Source organism: Mobula hypostoma, chromosome 11 (genome assembly GCF_963921235.1).
Source record: "Mobula hypostoma chromosome 11, sMobHyp1.1, whole genome shotgun sequence".
Lineage (NCBI taxonomy): Eukaryota > Metazoa > Chordata > Chondrichthyes > Myliobatiformes > Myliobatidae > Mobula > Mobula hypostoma.
This window is the reverse complement of record NC_086107.1, coordinates 45,650,891-45,667,649: the sequence shown is the minus strand read 5'-3', so window position 1 is coordinate 45,667,649 and position 16,759 is coordinate 45,650,891. Positions and strand designations below refer to the sequence as shown.

At 42.1% G+C, this 16,759-nt stretch overlaps 1 protein-coding gene across 7 annotated transcripts in view; it reads left to right on the top strand.

The window, feature by feature from the left end:
* Positions 1 to 16,759, top strand: part of plekha7b (pleckstrin homology domain containing, family A member 7b) — a 423,431-nt gene that overhangs the window by 26,740 nt on the left and 379,932 nt on the right. Inside the window, exon 1 of one of the 7 annotated variants that reach the window (XM_063061937.1) lies at positions 10,574 to 15,039. The exons of 5 other annotated variants lie outside the window; for them this stretch is intronic. The gene's annotated coding sequence lies outside the window, so the exon portion shown is untranslated. Of the gene's footprint in view, positions 1 to 10,573; positions 15,040 to 16,759 lie in introns of those variants that run through there. One more of the 7 variants, XM_063061940.1, reaches the window with a different exon arrangement.

The following is a 16,759-nucleotide window of genomic DNA, read 5'->3' as shown; positions in this document are numbered from 1 at the left end:
CTTTGTTGGAGCATTCCAATATAAAAGTTGAGATGTTCCTGGTTAGACTAGGAAAGCTAATTGAAGGGTAACCTGATTAGAGGTACCTAAAGAAACATAGAGGGTAGAAAAATAGATTGGGGAATCAAAAACGAGTGAGATGAAGGAATTTGAAGGGGAAAGTGTTTTTTGTTTCAACCCAGAACTTGCTGCTAGAAGTGGTGGTGGAATCAAAAACATTTAAGATGCATTTAGACGGGCACTTAAGGAAGCATACCTAATGCAGACAGAAAGGATTAGTGCAGATGAGCAGATACATCAGGTTTGACAGGGTGGGCTGAAGCACCCTTCTCTGTCCTGTACAAGGAAGATGCTCCTGATGACTAGAGTGAAGAATCAGGAATCACAGCCTTGGGATATAAGTTATGCCATTCAGAACAGGGGTAAGCAGAAATTTCTTCACACATAGGGTGCTTGAACTGTGATTTCTCTACCATAGGGCGCTGAACACAGTGATTAATATTTGTATTATTTTAATGCTGAAGCTATCAAGGGATACTGGCTGGAATAGTGTACAAAGTGGATTATTGTCCTTGATCATGTTGAAATATTCTGCTCTTTTTATTGTTTCTCTTTTTTTGTCAGTAAAATAGCAGGAAATCTTTAGAATTTTATTAGAATTGCTGATGTGAGGTGTGGCACTTGGGGAGGTCAAGTAAATGGCAGTTCTCTTCGGAGCATTGATTAACAGAGGGATCTTAGGGTGCAAGTCCATGGCTTGTTGAAAGTGGCAAAGCAAGTAGACAGGGTAAGAAGGCATAGAACGTTCTTGCCTTTATCAATTGGGAGAAGATAAAATTTGTTAAGTCATGTTGTAGCTGCATAATATTTTGGTTAGACTACAGTTTGAGTATAGTATGTAGGTGTTATTTGATTTGGTATCACCATGAAACAAAGGGTCTGTTCCAGTGCTATACTGTTTTATTCTCAGCTAAGGGAAATTTCCTACTGTTATCCAGTCACAGGTAATGTAAACTCTGCTCAAGTCAGGGACCAAACCAGGACTGTTACTCTGTCATCATTATTGATGCATTGAAATATATTTTTAATAGAATTTTGTAATCTTGAAGTTGTTAAAATACTTCAGGTACCGCAGGGACTGAGTAGCTGCAAGCTGGTGCTGAACTGGTGTTAGTATTTAAATATTTTCTACATTGTTAGCTTGTGATTGAAAGTTAATTTTCACTGACACATTGCCAGTAGTACATTGTACCTGGATTACGTGCTAACTGTTCCAACAGTAATTGAAAGGAGATACTGAAGAATTCCTTTACTTGTGACAGAAGTGGATTTGTAGGACAGCTGCAGGACTGCCTGTTAATCTAATTGGAGGAAGTATTTGGATTCATAAATACCAATATACAGAACTGAAATGTTATGTGAAACATCAGTGGCATTCTACGCAGTAAATGAAGAATTTAATTATAGAAATGGTCCGTTTGATATTCTGTGGTATTTCTGATTTAATCTAGGGAACAGTTGGAGAGAGAAACAACACTTTCAACTGTGATCTTGAAGGCCAAAATGCAAAGTGACCTTTCCTGATTTTGTGCTTGAAACACTATAGAATGTTTTTTGTTCCTATTTTAGAGAGTCATCACTCCTGTTGATGAGGGAAGTATGTGATGTCATTATGTAGAATATTTGCTGTGTTCTTATGGAAGTGCTTAAATCTGTTAGTACTTTGATCCTATTTATTACTTTGAAGAGCCAGGGAGGAAGTTTGTATTGAAAATGAACTGTCTGATGGGGATTTCAGTAGAGTTGATGAATTTTGGAAATGAGGTCAATTAATTTTTTTAAACAATTGGTAATCACAGGCGCAAGACCTGGCATTGACAAACTTGGAACATGGAACAACAATGGACAACTCCAAGATTACCTCTGGATCCATTCACATTCTGAAGTTGCTGATGAGATCAATGTGGGACCAGCAAACTCCTCCACTGTTGTAACACGAGGCATTGATTGGGCAGCTGATAGCTTGGGAAGTGGTTTGCTCCTTTCCCTATTTATACTAGGCTTCAGTGTGCTTGTATAAAGGAGTCTTTATTCTGTGGAGTGTAGAAGGTTGAGGGGGGGCTTGATAGAGGTATTTAAAATTATGAAGGGGATTGATAGAGTTGACGTGTATAGGCTTTTTCCATTGGGAGTGGGGGAGATTCAAACAGGAGGACATGAGTTGAGAGTTAAAGGGCAAAAGTTTAGGGGTAACATGAGGGGGAACTTCTTTACTCAAAGAGTGGTAGCTGTGTGGAACGAGCTTCCAGCAGAAGTGGTTGAGGCAGGTTCGATGGTTTAATTGGATAGATATATGGACAGGAAAGGAATGGAGGGTTATGAGCTGAGTGCAGGTCGGTGGGACTAGGTGAGAGTAAGCGTTCAGCACGGACTAGAAGGGCCGAGATGGCCTGTTTCCGTGCTTTAATTGTTATATGGTGTCTACTGTGTACCACTCCAGAATGTTCCTTCATATTACCTGATCCGGGATCACAGATTCCTGTTTGTTGGAGGGGATGTTACATATTTTTTAAGGAGACACTGTGTATTTCCCTGTTTATCTGTGAATCGCAACAACTCATTGAATGTTCTGCATCCAAAACAATGCTGTTATGAACAATATGACCTGCCCATAAGTGCCAGGGTCTATTTAGAACTTCAAAGTTAGGGATGCTGGCTGAGGGGAGGATATCAATTTTCATTTCCTTACCTTTCCAGTGGATTTGGAGAGTATTGCTGGTATCTCTTCAGTCTTTCCGTGGTGCTCATTGTTGGTTGGAAGGTAAAATCAATGCTGCTAGGTAGAAGATAACTGCTAAGTTTTAGTACTTTTCTTCTGTGCTAGTGTACTGCAGGCAGTGGTGAATTTCATCATCAAATCTGTGGAGGCAGCACCATTTTGATGTATTGCTTGGATGGATGAATCCCTCTGTCTCTTGGGTCCCTTGATTTCTTGGAAGTTAATATATTGGGCTTCATGGAGTGTGCGAACACACAAAGTGAATTCTTGTCTGGATAACTTTGGGAGCAAAATGATGTTGAACAATTCAAAAACTTCTTGAATGCTGTGGTGTCAATATTTCTGACTGAACTACAGCAGTCAAAGGCTGCCTTTCATTGCTTTTTAATTGAAGCCACAAAGCACTTGATTGTTTCACTTATTTCTAGTTAATTGTTTTATGTTGGCCTGAGGAAGTGAAATGTTGCTGCTTAACTATTATGAACCACCAAATGAAAGTTTTGAAATTCAGTGATCTGTTTCTGAAGGTGTTGATTCTGATGTGCTAATTAATTATTCAAGAGCCTTTGCTGAGGAGCAAATGTATCTTCATTAATTACAGTCTATAATAAAGCAAGTTTGAGATTTCTCAAACTTGCTTAATAACGAATTGTAGTAAATGTTGGAATTCTAAACTAAGTGCTTCACTGTGTCAAAGATGAGTGGGTATTTTATCCCTATTGGTTTATAATCAAAGATGAAAAGCTCTGCTGTATACCAATCCCAGTAAAACTTGCTTGAAGCACAAAATTATGTGCATTTATGTAGACTCTTGGGGAACACTGTCCACATATAGAAAGAGTTGCTTACCCAAATGCATTGCAGCAAAATTGAAGCTTTTTTTTTCCATTTCCAGTGATATTATATATTGTATATGTGATATACAGTACAATACTCCCCATCAACTTACACATGCAGCTTTTTCCAATACGGCTCAACTTCCAAAAAGCAGGTCAAGAGAAGTTGGGTTTTAAATACCACCTAACATGTAATGTTTGGCCAATCTCAAAATTATGAATGTGATGGAAATTTGAAATAGTACTGGAAAAGATTGGCAATATAATATTTCCTATGTATTTGTATATCCTGAGAGTATGAAATACATTTCAACAATACACTCCTGTAATAGAGAAACAAATAACAACTGATAAGTTGACAATATGATGGGTGGATAATATTAATGTTCTTGCTATGAGGATTGAACAATTTTTGGACCAGAGTTGTTAGCATCCTTGGTCTTAGTGAAGATAGTGTACTTAAGAGCAGAAGAGACTTTGGTTAACATCTCATCAACATTAGCTCTGGGTCTGTAGAACTCAGAGAACTGCACACCAGAAAGTATGACTAGATTTTTAGACTATGAACCCAAAACTTACTCCCTTATTAAATATGTTCTGCCAGTTTGTTATCCTGTTGTTTCAAAACAACCCATTGTTTTCATAAGTGCCATTTTTCCTCTTGCCCTTACTAACTCACCTTTGCAAAGCAATTTTCAAGAAGCAGTTTTCCTTCTGTCATCTGGATCTTGGCTGCATTCCCAACTGCAGGAGATTTAAATTTTAACAGCAAGAACTAAACATTATATTTTTCCTGGTCAAAACGCAATAAATTTGAAATCCACCAAAAGCTCTGAAAGTTATCCAGTGCTTGTCTCTGAGCTCAGTTAACTCGCCAAGGGATGAACCGGAAACAGTTCTCTCCAATTTTACAACCTCCTCTCTGGGACAGGAGAAGGTTGTGTAAGAAGGTTGCCTTTTACCCCTAGTGTTTAAAAAGTGGTTATTGATCAAGAGCAGTATTGAAAAAGCTTTGTGGGAAGAACATTCACCATGGAAGATTAACAGGAGTTATGTTGAAGTCCTTTTTTTAAAAGAATCATAAAGCTTGAAATAGATTATTTTTTCTACCTTGTCCATACCAACTTGCGGGTACTTGCCCCGTAGCTTTTCCTGACTCTGCATTTCAGGTACCTACCTGGACACTTTGTTGTTGTCATTTACTCTGTTTTAACCGGCCTTCCTGGGTTGCGCATTCCAGGTTTTATTACCCTGAACCTGTAAACTTTAGTCTTACCATCTCTTGTATGGAGAAACGTTTCCTACCATCTGCTCTATTTGTATCCCTTATAATTTTTATATATCTCATTCATGTTCCCTCTTGACCTTCTTTACTTCAGGGAGAATAGATCTAACCACACCAGTCCCCTCATAACTGAAACTCAGTCTGAGGCAATATCCTGATGAATCTCTGTGCAGTGTCCAGTGCTATCACATCTGTCTTGTAGTATGGTCACTAGAATTATATGCAGTATTTCAGTTGAGGTTTGATGAATGTTTTATAAAGTTGTAGCATTACCTCACAGTCCTTGTATTCACAGCCCTGACGAATGAAGTCTGGTATTCAAAACGGCTGCTTAGCTACATGCACTGCCACCCTCAGAGACTTTGGAACATTGAACAGTATGCACATAACAGGCCCTTTGGTCCCTGATGTTGGGCTGACCACTTAACCTACTCCAAGTTCAATCCAACTGTTCCCTCCTATGTAGCTCTCCATATTTCTATCATTCATGTGCCTTTCTGGAAGTTTCTTAAATATTCCCATTGTAGCTGCTTTTACCACCAACCCTGGCAGGGTGTTCCAAGCACCCAGCACTCTGTTTTTATTTTTTTAAAAAAGCTTGCCTCTGATATTTTGCTCCCCACTATATTTACCTCCAATCATATTAAAATTATGCCTCCTTGTATTAGCCATTTGATTTGAATTGAATTGACTTTACTTCTTGCGTCCTTCAATACATGAGTAAAAATCTTTGTTATGTCTCTGTCTGAATGTGCAAATTATAGTAATTTGTAATAGTATGTATAACAGGACAGTCAGTATAGCTTAGAAATACAATTGTGTCAGCGTGAATTAATAGGTCTGATGGCCTAGTGGAAGAATCTGTCATGGAGCCTGTTGGTCCTGGCTTTAATACTGCGGTACCATTTCCTGGATGGTAAGAGCTGGAACAGTTTGTGGTTGGGGTGATTCGGGTCCCCAGTGATCCTTCAGGCCCTTTTAACGCACCTGTTGCTGTAAATGTCTTGAATAGTAGGAAGTTCACATTCACAGATGTGCTGGGCTGTCTGCACTTCTCTTTGCAGTGTCTTACGATTGAGGGAAGTACAGTTCCCATACCAGGCAGTGATGCAGCCAGTTAGGATGCTCTCAATTGTGCCCCTGTAGAAAGTCCTTGGGAATTGGGGACTCATGCCAAACTTCTTCAACTGTCTGAGGTGAAAGAGACGCTATTATGCATTTTTTCACCACACGGTTGGTGTGTACAGACCATGTGAGATCCCCGGTGAGGTGTATACTGAGGAACTTGAAACTGTTCACCCTCTCAACCCCAGATCCATTGATGTCAATAGGAGAGAGCCTGTCTCCGTTCCTCCTGTAGTCCACAACCAGCTCCTTTGTTTTTGCGATGTTAAGGAAACGGTTGTTTTCTTGACACCACTGTTCAGGGTGATGACTTCTTCTCTGTAGGCTGCCTTGTTGTTATTTGAGATGAGGCCAATCAATGCAGTATTTAATTAGCAGATTGGAGCTGTGGGTGGCCACACAGTCATGGGTACACAGAGAGTAAAGGGGGGTGGCTTAGGACACAGCCCTGAGGGGCACCTGTGTTGAGGGTCAGAGGAGTAGAGGTGAGGATGCTCACTCTTACTACCTGCTGCCGATCTGACAGGAAGTCCAGGATCCAGCTGCACAAGCTAGGGTGAAGGTTGAGGTCTCTGAGAACACACTGGAAGATCTCAGCAGGTCAGGCAGCATCCGTGGAAAAGATTGGTTGATGTTTCGGGCCAGAACCCTCCGTCAGGACAGTAGAGGGAAGGGGCAGAGGCCCTGTAAAGGTGGGGGGAGGGTGGGAAGGAGAAGGCTGGTAGGTTCTAGGTGAAAAACCAGTAAGGGGAAAGACAAAGGGGTGGGGGAGGGGAAGCAGGGAGGTGATAGGCAGGAAAGGTGAAGAAAGAATGGGGAAAACATGATGGGTAGTAGAAGGAGGTGGAACCATGAGGGAGGTGATAGGCAGCTGGGGGAGGGGGCAGAGTGACATAGGGATAGAGGAAGGGAGGGGGAGGGAATTACTGGAAGTTGGAGAATTCTATGTTCATACCAAGGGACTGGAGACTACCTAGACGGTATATGAGGTGTTGCTCCTCCAACCTGAGTTTAGCCTCATCATGGCAGTAGAGGAGGCCATGTATGGACATATCTGAATAGGAGTGGGAAGCAGAGTTGAAGTGGGTGGCTACCGGGAGATCCTGTCTGTTGCGGCGGATGGAGCAGTGGTGCTCGACGAAGCGGTCCCCCAATCTGCGTTGGGTTTCACCGATGTAGAGGAGGCCGCACCGGGAGCACCGATGCAATAGATGACCCCAACAAACTCACAAGTGAAGTGTTGCCTCACTTGGAAGGACTGTTTGGAGATCTGAATGGTGGCAAGAGGGGAGGTGAAACCCAATGTAGATTGGGGGACTGTTTTGTTGAGCACCTCCACTCCATCTGTAAACCCGATGCAGATTGGGGGACCGCCTCATCGAGCACCTCCACTCCGAACGCAACAACAGACAGGATCTCCCAGTAGCCACCCACTTCAACTCTGCTTCCCATTCCTATTCAGATATGTCCATACATGGCCTCCTCTACTGCCATGATGAGGTTAAACTCAGGTTGGAGGAGCAACACCTCATATACCGTCTAGGTAGTCTCCAGCCCCTTGGTATGAACATAGAATTCTCCAACTCCCAGTAATTCTCTTCCCCCTCCCTTCCTCTATCCCTATGTCACTCTGCCCCCTCCCCCAGCTGCCTAGCACCTCCCTCATGGTTCCGCCTCCTTCTACTACCCATTGTGTTTTCCCCTATTCCTTCACCTTTCCTGCCTATCACTTCCCTGCTTCCCCTCCCCAACCCCTTTGTCTTTCCCCTTACTGGTTTTTCACCTGGAACCTACCAGCCATCTCCTTCCCACCCTCCCCCCACCTCCTTTATGGGGCCTCTGCCCCTTCCCTCTACTGTCCTGACGAAGGGTTCCGGCCCGAAACGTCAACTGATCTTTTCCACTGATGCTGCCTGATCCGCTGAGTTCTTCCAGCGTGTTGTGAGTGTTGCTTTGACCCCAGCATCTGCAGATTATTTTGTGTTTGAGGTCTCTGAGCTTTCTTGTCAAGCCTGGATGGAATTATGGTGTTGAATGCCGAACTGGAGTCCAAGAACAGCATCCTCACATAAGCATCCCTCTTCTCCAGGGGTGTAAGGATAGTGTGTAGAGATGTGGCGATTGTGTCCTCTGTTGATCGGTTGTGTTGGTATAGGGGAACTGTAGGGGATCCAGTGTGGGTGGTAGCAAGCTGCAGATATAGTCCTTGATCAGCCTCTCAAAACATTTGCTTATTATTGAGGTGAGTACGACAGGATGCCAGTCATTCAGACATGTTACCTTGGTCTTTTTAGGGACAGGAACAATGGTGGATGTTTTGAAGCAGGATGGCACTCCACACTGGGAGAGGGAGAGGTTAAAAATGTCTGTAAGCACACCTGCCAGTTGTGCTGTGCACATCATGAGTACCTGCCCTGGGATGCTGTCCAGTCCCGCTACCTTGCGGCTGTCCACTCGTTGGAGACACCTGTGTACTTCAGCCTCAGAGATGACCTCTCATCCTCCTTTAACTCCAAAGAGAAAAGGCCTGGCTCACTTAACCTTTCTTCATAAGATGTGCTCTCTAATCCAGGGATCATCCTGGTAAACCTCCTCTGCACCCTCTCTAAAGCTTCTACATCCTCCTTATAGTGAGGTGACCGGAACTGAACACAATTCTCCCAAGTCTGAGCTCGAAAACCAGGACTTTTCTGTTCCTCTGTGTTTTCTTGGATCCTCCATTAGTAGACCGTGTTGGATCATTTCCCGTTTGTTAGGGTAAGTCCAACGCCATCTGTAAGGAGTTTCTACGTCCTCCCTGTGACTGCACAGGTTTCCTCTGGGCGCTTTTTCTCCCGCAGTCCATAGGCGGTTAATAGGTCATTGTAAATTGTCCTGTGATAGGCTAGGGTTAGATAGGTGGGATGTAGTAGGGTGATTTGGGCCAGAAGGGCCTGTCCACACTGAATCTCTAAATAAATAAAATCTGCCGTTTCCCAACAAATTTCACCAGCACATCAGATTTACCTATAGCTAAAGACGACCATGACATTTCCTGTCAGTCACCTAATGTACAGATAGTCCTGTACCTAATGTCATTTTATGCATATAGAATCAATGTATATAAGCTATCTTTACGTTATCACTGTGTATCTTGTCTTGTGTTTATTTCTGTGCTGCATCAGATCTGGAGTAACAATTATTTGGTTCTCCTTTACACTGTGTACTCAAAATGACATTAAACAAAGTTGAATCTTGAATTAAACGATGTGGAATGATCATCCAATCCAGCAACACCGGCAGTACTATCACTGGGAAGGTTACAGCAGTTCAACAAGTTAGTTCATCGGTGTGTTCCCGAGAGAATTGGCTAATTAAATACAGGCCTAGCTGTAGATGATCACATCCTCTGAAGGAAGAAATAATTGTGTAGTATGGAATCTGACGTTTGATGTCTAAAATTAGTTGCACCATTATGGAAGGTTGTACTTCATTTAAGAGGACCCTACCCTGAGAAAAACTTTAAAAGTTCCTGTTCCCCATTTAAGATGTGGCTAAAAACCAGGTCTTGGGTTTCTGCATTAACACTGCTTGGCGCTGAATTGTACTTGTCGAGGAGAATGTTGCAGATGTTTGAAATACTTAGCAGGTCAATAAATACCGAGGAAACTTTGGGTGGGAGTGTGGAGGGAGAAAGTAGAAGCTTTGGATTGATGACATTTTCCTCAGAACTCTGCTTTTGATGCAGGAGGTGAAAAATGTAATTGATATCAGCTGTTTGTGGTTCACAAAGATGTTAGTTGGTAAGGTTTAAAATTAACGGATTCTGTAGCTTCAAGTGAATAAGTGAAAGAAAAGTATGAAAAGCTAGAATACTTTTTATATAAAAAAATAAGAATGTGCCAGTTTTGAGTGCCTTCAATTTGACTTGATTGTATAATTTTTTAATTTGGAGATGCATGTCCCTTCTGGCCCGACAAGCTGAGTTGCTCAGCAACCTCCCTATTTATAGACAATAGGTGCAGGAGTAGGCCATTCGGCCCTTCGAGCCAGCACCGCCATTCACTGTGATCATAGCTGATCATCCACTATCAGTATCCAGTTCCTGCCTTATCCCCATAACCTTTGATTCTGCTATCTTTAAGAGCTCTATCCATCTCTTTCTTGAAAGCATCCAGAGACTTGGCCTCCACAGCCTTCTGGGGCAGAGCATTCCATATATCCACCACTCTCTGGGTGAAAAAGTTTTTCCTCAACTCCGTTCTAAATGGCTTACCCCTAATTCTTAATTCTTCCAGTTGCTCCAATCTTTTGACATATGACAGTCCCGCCATCCCGGGAATTAACCTTGTGAACCTACCCTGCACTCCCTCAGTAGCAAGAATGTCCTTCCTCAAATTTGGAGACCAAAACTACATACAGTACTCCAGGTGTGGTCTCACCAGGGCCCTGTACAGCCGCAGAAGGATCTCTTTGCTCTTATACTCAATTCCCCTTGTTATGAAGGCCAGCATGCCATTAGCTTTCTTCACTGTCTGCTGTACTTGCATGCTTGCTTTCAGTGACTGATGTACAAGAACACCTAGATCTTGTTGTTCTTCCCCTTTTCCTAACTTGACTCCATTTAGATAATAATCTGCCTTCCTGTTCTTGACACCAAAGTGGATAACCTCACATTTATCCACATTAAACAGCATCTGCCATGCATCTGCCCACTCACCCAGCCTGTCCAAGTCACCTTGCATTCTCATAACATCCTCCTCACATTTCACACTGCCTCCCAGCTTTGTGTCATATGCAAATTTGCTAATGTTACTTTTAATTCCCTCATCTAAATCATTAATATATGTTGTAAACAACTGCGGTCCCAGCACTGAACCCTGCGGTACCCCACTGGTCACCGCCTGCCATTCCGAAAGGAACCCGTTAATTGCTACTCTTTGTTTTCTGTCAGCCAGCCAATTTTCAATCCATGTCAGTACTCTGCCCCCAATACCATGTGCCCTAATTTTGCCCACTAATCTCCTATGTGAGACTTTATCAAAGGCTTTCTGAAAGTCCAGGTACACTACATCCACTGGCTCTCCCTTGTCCGTTTTCATAGTTATATCCTCAAAAAATTCCAGATTAGTCAAGCACAATTTCCCCTTCATAAATCCATGCTGACTCGGACCAATCCTGTACTACTATCCAGATGTGTCGTAATTTCATCTTTTATAATTGACTCCAGCATCTTTCCCACCACTGACGTCAGGCTAACCAGTCTATAATTCCCTGTTTTCTCCCTTCCTCCCTTCTTGAAGAGAGGGACAACATTAGCCACCCTCCAATCCAGAGGAACTGATTCTGAATCTATAGAACATTGGAAAATGATTACCAATGCGTCCACAATTTCTAAAGCCACCTCCTTAAGTACCCTGGGATGCAGACCATCAGGTCCCAGGGACTTATCAGCCTTCAGACCCAACAGCCTATCCAACACCAATTCCTGCCTAATATAAATTTCCTTCAGTTCATCCATTACCCTAGGTCTTTTGGCCACTATTACATCTGGGAGATTGTTTGTGTTTTTCCTAGTGAAGACATATCCAAAGTACCTGTTCAACTCGTCTGCTATTTCCTTGTTCCCCATAATAAATTCACCTGCTTCTGTCTTCAAGGGCCCAATTTTGGTCTTAACTATTTTTTTCCTTTTCACATACCTAAAGAGCTTTTACTATCCTCCTTTATATTCTTGGCTAGCTTACCTTCGTACCTCATTTTTTCTCTGCGTATTGCCTTTTTAGTTACCTTTGTGACGAGAATACACATAAATTAAGATGTTTGCTGGCCTGGGCTAGCATCAGTGGCATCAGCAGTGGTCTGCCACCTGTCCTCAGGGGAAGGAGAGATAAGGAACAATGAAGCAGCATCTGGAGATGTGTAATGAAGGGACGGGAGAGAGAGCTGTCTGGAGCCGCTCCCCCTTTGAACCCTGAACTGTTTGAAGTAATGGACAGGCGATACCCCAGCAGGGAGATAAAAAGGGACAGGTTCGCTAAGGCAGGACACACACACGACACCCGAGGTAACGAGACCCTGGAAGCGGTGCGCCTCTCACGAGTCGGTGGGAAGTACCGGACCTTAAACGCACAGGGTGGAAAGGTACGATCAGCGGGAACCCGGTGTGTGTCCACCCTCGCTTGGGTGCCGGGTTCACTGCAGAGGATCGACCGCATCTGGAGGAGGGGTCACAGTCGGTGACCTCAGGTGACATCACAAAGGACCCGCCCGAAAGCTGCTTGTGAGCAATATCGCCGGTCTGTGAGTGGAAGCCGTTTCTGAATGATCAGTCGTTCTCGTTCTCTCTCTCTCTCTCCCCCCACATTGTCCATCGCCATGGCAACGATTACTGCAAACTGAACTAAATCGAACTGGACTTTTGTGTCACTTTGAAATTGGTCATTTACCCCTAGACAACGATAGAGCTTGATTGATGCTGTTATCTTAATTCTGTGCACATGTGTGTTTATCATTGCTGAACTGTTGCATTTATTATCCTTTCGATTACTGTGTTGCTTGTTTCTTTAATAAAACTTTCTTAGTTCTAGTAATCCAGACCAACTGAGTGATCCATTTCTGCTGGTTTGGCAACCCAGTTACAGGGTACGTAACACCTTCTGTTGCTCTTTAAAAGTTTCCCAATCCTCCGGCTTCCCACTCGTCTTTGCTATGTTATACTTCTTCCCTTTTATTTTTATGCTGTCCATTACTTCCCTTGTCAGCCACGGCCTCCCCTTACTCTCCTTAGGATCTTTCTTCCTCTTTGGAACAAACTGATCCTGCACCTTCCGCATTATTCCCAGAAACACTTGCCATTGCTGTTCCACTGTTATCCCTGCTAGGGTATTGTTCCATTGAACTTTGGCCAGCTCCTCCCTCATAGCACCATAGTTCCCTTTGTTCAACTGTAATACTGACACTTCTGAGTTTCCCTTCTCCCTCTCAAATTGTAGATTAAAACTTATATTATGGTTACTACCTCATAATGGCTCCTTTACCTCGAGGTCCCTGATCAAATCCGGTTCATTTAACCCTAGCTTATTCGCAGGACAGTTTACAATGACCAATTAACCTACTCACTAGTGCATCTTTGGACTCTGGGAGGAAACTGGAGCACCTGGAGGAAACCGACATGATCACAGGGAAAACATACAAACTCCTAAGTCAGTGCTAGAATTGAATTCCTCCATCTTGAGCTGTAATAGCGTCACGTTACTGCTACACTACCAGGCTGTCCAATTTTATCATCACCCCAACAATGGGCAGATACAAATTGTTTAAATGTGTTCAATTCTTATTTGCAACTTGATTCTCATTACCAGCTCTTCTGCAGACACAGTATAATCCATTGACAATTAAAAGCTGTGGTGCATCCAAACCTATCATTAAAAACAGTAAAAGCAATGTGAAGGATCTTTTGTCAAGTGGGTGAGTCTTTTAACAAGATTAAAAGTTGTTGACAAAAGGGGTAATTTTACACAGCGATTTATGAACTACAATGCACTGGAAGAAGATTCAACTAAAACTCTAACGTCAATGAATAAATGTTTGGAAGGGGAAATATTTATAGACTTATTGGGGTAAAAAAGGGTTAAGGACTGGGACTAAGTCGTCCTCTGAATGACCTGGGAATGATATAAGATATTTCCTTTATGATTCTTTGTTCAAATTTCAGTTTGTTGTATATAAGAGCGAGAATAAGTATTCTGATATTAGGAGGACCATCATGTTGCTATTAAAGCAGAGAAACGGGATGATATAGTTGAATCTGCCCCATCATTTTGAACTTTTAAGGTAACTCACTTTAACCCAATCACTGCCTATCCTTTGCATTCTGTGATGGGATTATTCTCAAGTATATCTTTCTAATATCCAGATTAAGTTTGTACACATCACTTTTGAAGTGTATTTTGTATTATGAAGAAATTCATTTTTAACGATAATGAAAATCCCATGTTCCTATGCAAAGAATTGGGTGTCTCCTTGCTCACTTGGGTATTTGATTCTGATTGGCATAACTCTAGATCTAATTTATCTGGTCTTTCTTCTAAGTACATTTATTTAACATGTCTTCCGAGTCAACTTGGCATTGGAATTTCCTAAAATCGAAGGCTTGCCTCTCAGTGAGGTTTGACAAGAGCACAGCAAAATGCTGCTTTTTTGTACATTGTGCACCACTTATAGTGAATCTTGACATCCTATAAAACTTTCTGTAGCTTTTTTGCGTTGGCAGTTCGGTTATTTCATTTACTTTGCCTATGCATTTGATCATTTTCTTCACCCTATTGACCCATGATTCACTGTTTTGATTACATAAGCATTTCTTCTGTCCAAAACACAATATGTGTCCTTGCATTCTGTGATCTCTGGTCTATTGTTCACATGTTTTCGTAGACGTGCTGAATCTGTGTCTCTTTCACAGCACCAACATTTGTGGTGTTAAAAATACTTCCAACTCCAGTCACTGAGTTGAAGTGTAAAAAAATGATGCCAAACATTGTTCATTGAGAGTTTCAAGGTGGGTGGTAGTAATTGCTTCTTGATCTGTTTTGTTTTGCTTTTCATTTGAAGCTTTTTTTTGTGATGGTGAGATCCTGATGGTGACATATAAATGACATTGATGTTTTAACATTGCTTTGTAAGTTTGATAATAAAATAGCTGTGTATGTGTCGGGTCTGATTTCCATAAAGTGGCACAGCGAGTTGTAATTTTGGAAGCCTGTTACTATTGGATACCGGTCAATTGAATTCAGGTGATATAAGCAATTGATCTTCAGAGTGTGAGCTTTGGTAGCATGGGGGTGGTGCAAAAGTGAGTGTAGGCAGGAGGAGTGATTCAACAGTGGCTGACGTCAATGCAAGTCTGGTAGCTAATTTGTGACTAACCAGGGAGTTTCTCGTCTGTCAGTTCTCTGCTTTATATGCTTTCGGTAAAAGTGAGTGCGTCTTTCAGTAGTGCTGTGATTTGGGCAAAGAAGCTAGTTGATTATCTGGTAAGTGGTTAAGATCCATTCTATCGCTAAGATTTGAAATGGGGTTGAACTGTGGGTAAAGAAATAAAAGTAAGAAAAATAATCTGATTTTCATGGTATAATTAGATTATAAATATATTTTAACGGTGCTATGTGGGAGCTCCAGTACATCATTGTGATCCAGGGCACACAACTGTCAAATGTGTTTGTAGTTCGAGGAGATTTGACTCCATTGTTGAACTGGAGGCTGAACAATAAACTCTGGCACATCAGGAAAATATAATGTATTTTATCAATAGTGGACAGGGGAATTCTGGAGAGGAGTACTGATGCCGTTCTCTGCTGCAATAGTGAGAGAATGTGCTAATGTACCATTAAACTAAAGGGATCAGCTCTTCAAGAAGTTGAAGCTTATTGTTCACAGACTGAGTAGGAATTGCCTTGCTCCATGGCATGTGGATAATTTGTAATAGTATGTTGCTTCCATTGATTATGTAGGGCCTCTCTGTGCTCCCAATGCATCAAACTGAAGTTGGAATGTCATTCCAACTGCTCTTGCTCTATTTTGAGCACTGATAGACCAGGCATTCAAAAGGAGGTTGAGGAGATGTACTTATTCAAGGAGGCATTTGGAGTACATGCTAGAGTTTTTGTCTGCCTGGTAGTCTCCTTTCATGTCTGAACTCGGAATAGAAATTCTGTTTTTGGAGTCTTGTTCTGCTCATTGTAGCTGACTGTTTCTCACAAGGTCCTCAATACCTGGATGTTGGTGTAGGAGAGAACATCGATGGTAATTCATTGATCCTTCCAACTGATTTGGAGGACTTTGCAGAGACAGCATTGGTGGTATTGTTCCAGTTCCCTAAGGCGCCTTTTGCAGATTGTCTGTCTCTCAGACAGATATAGAATGGCAGGAAAGCTGCTGCCTGCAAGACCAGGTTCTGCTACACTATGCTGGTTTAGTGCTTCCACTCCTTTCTCTATTTTTTAAATCTCATTTCTCTGCCTTTTTACCTTACAAGCCCTGGAGAGACTGAGGCCCTGCTAAAAAGCTACTCAAATTCAACTGACTAGGCACCAGTCAAGTGCTGGGGCAGTCTGATTTATGGATAGATTTAATTCAGTCTTCATCAGATGTGGGTGTTAGTGGTAAGGCCAGTAGTTATTGCCCTTGGGCAGGTGATAGTGAACCATATTGAAGTGTAAATCAGTCTTCAGATTGATTGAAACATTAGGAGGGCCTACTTTCAGTTTTGAACATGATCACTGTTTGTGAACATCAGAATTCCTAAATACATGTCTCAAAATGTCGGTATTAAATCAAGTTCCTGAAATTTTCCTTTTCCGACAATGTTGTGCTGATATAGACATTAGAATTTCATTGAATGGTAGCACTCTGTTCATTATGTAATAACGCTTATTTAATCTCTTGGAAATCGTATTACAATCAGCCCTCCTTATCCGCGGGGGATTGGTTCAGGGACCCCCGCGGATACCAAAAAACAAGGATGCTCAAGACCCTTATATAAAATGGCGTAGTATTTGCGTATAACCTATGCACATCCTCCTGTGTACTTTAAATCATCTCTAGATTACTTATACGAGGGGTGATTGATAAGTGCGTGGCCTAAGGTAGAAGGAGTCAGTTTTAGAAAACCTAGCACATCTATTTTTCAACATAGTCCCCTCCTACATTTACACACTTAGTCCAGCGGTTGTGGAGCATACGGATCTTGGACCT